Source organism: Perca fluviatilis, chromosome 4 (genome assembly GCF_010015445.1).
Source record: "Perca fluviatilis chromosome 4, GENO_Pfluv_1.0, whole genome shotgun sequence".
Classification (NCBI taxonomy): domain Eukaryota; kingdom Metazoa; phylum Chordata; class Actinopteri; order Perciformes; family Percidae; genus Perca; species Perca fluviatilis.
In genome coordinates this window covers 35,387,449-35,389,438 of record NC_053115.1, presented here as the reverse complement: position 1 = coordinate 35,389,438, position 1,990 = coordinate 35,387,449, and the positions used below count along the sequence as shown (strand labels likewise).

At 40.3% G+C, this 1,990-nt stretch overlaps 1 long non-coding RNA gene across 1 annotated transcript; it reads left to right on the top strand.

The window, feature by feature from the left end:
- Window positions 1–811: 811 nt before the first annotated feature.
- LOC120557994 lies at window positions 812–1,542 on the top strand. The gene is made up of 3 exons (XR_005639042.1): window positions 812–1,053; window positions 1,163–1,264; window positions 1,384–1,542. It is a non-coding gene; the product is annotated as an uncharacterized LOC120557994 (long non-coding RNA).
- The last annotated feature ends 448 nt before the right edge of the window (window positions 1,543–1,990 follow it).

Genomic DNA, 1,990 nt, shown 5'->3' with positions numbered 1-1,990 from the left:
AGTCATTTGATTTAGATTCACTCAAAAATGATTGGTCTTATAAAATCTAAGTAAGATAAACAACATAGCAAGATAATATATTTACTTTTAGGCTGAAATCAATTTTGTTAAAACTGTACTTTTGTGCTTGATTTCGTTGTTTTAACTGTATTAGGTGAAAATACTTAAAACAAGAATCTATCGATTTTCACAACTAAGACAATTCACTTCTTCCATTTCACTTCTAACAAGTGGCTCAATCAGTGTTTAAATCAAAACGTTACACCCCCCCGCCAGTAGGGGAAGACCGTGCCTCTGCTCTCAGGTGACCGATTCAAGTCCTGTCCTCCGGACTTCCGTTTGATACGATACACCAACGGACAAAGAAAGAAGATTTTATTTGCTTCGCCAAACGATCTCACGAAAAAGTAAGTGAAATACGTTACAGTTTCATGATGTTATGGTTGTAGTGCAACGGTTTGGGGTCTAACCGTAAGCCCTTTCCCTCGTAGTGCTTTGTTATATTCCGGTTTTAATCAGGTTGACCAAAAAAGGTTCAACAACTCACTTCAGCATTTGTTTTTCCCCTCGTCGCCATCTTGCCAGTCAAGCAGCGACTTGTTAAAATTTTTTTATTTTTGGTAAACTCTTTGTGCACAAACAATGTTCTCAATGCTCGAGTTCATGTGTAAATCCCCTGGTGAGACTTTGGGCAAAGTTTCATGTTGTGTCGAGCCTTCTTAGTGTTTTGTAGTGATTTTGATGCGATATGTTGTAATGTTTGTTTACACTGTATACATTCAAATATTATTTTTGCAATCAGTACAAATTGTATGGTCTTTTATTTCAGATGACTCCGGTCCTCAAGCAAGAAAGCATTCCAGGACGGAGTGTGTGTCTAGAAGCCCTGTCTGTAAGTTAACATTTATACATGCATTTAAGAAACCAGAGTCATATTCCTACCATGGAACTACTGACACTCAACCTGGTGCTTATCATGTGACTGTTCTGATGTGTTTGTCTCTTCCTGCCTTTTTTCAGGTCAGTAGACATCACTGCCACCACCACCTGCATGTAAGTTTTTTTTTTTGCAATTGTCTAATGTATAGTAGTTATGCAATGGCATTTGCAAGAAACCTACCATAAATGAACTGACCAATATTCATATCTACTTTCTTTTTAGATGAGTCAACACCACACAGGAAACCAGCTGATCGCCCAGAGCTGGATGGGTGTATTCTAACGCAAGCTCGGCCTCCCACTTCATCTTGGGACCCAGTTGAAGGTACAGTGGCTTTTGCATAACTTAAATTATAACAGAACTGACTTCTCTTACAAAATGAGATTGTACAAGCTCTCCACTTTGTTCCATGTGTATAATTTGTGTTTCTATACGTTTTACAGCAACTTTTCCTGACAAGCCCGGAGGTTCGACCGGAGGTACTGCCATCCGTCACATGCTACGGCGAGTCGCAACCAATGATGTTCTAAAACTGTATATCCTGCGGGGCAGAAAGGGAAAGAAGGCCTTCCAGGACCTGACTATCTGCAGGGTTATAACAGGCAGGTGTTATTTTATTGTTCACATCAGTATTATGCTTAGCTTGGCTAATAAGAGGTTTTAATTTGACTTGTAACGTTGCTTCATTTTGACTTCTACTCTAGCGGTCTCCCAGAAAAACTTCCCCGCGCTGACTGCAGCAGACGCGGAGGACTTGATTGGTACTGAAGTTTGCCCCACACAGACGGTAAATTGAAATTCTTCTGTGATGTTAATAATAATCATAATAATAAAAAAATCAAACTTTTGTTTCTTTCTTTTTAGGTCAGCTGAGAAGGACTGAGCCTTCAAAACCATGGAGCTCTATTTTTTTTTTTTTTGCGGAAGCAAGAGCTGTTGGCCATCTTCTACACTGCTGCCATCCTCATGCCTCCTCCCCTCTGGCGGGCGCTACAGATCCCTGCACACAAAAACAACCAGACACAAGAACCGCTTCTTTCCCTCTGCCAT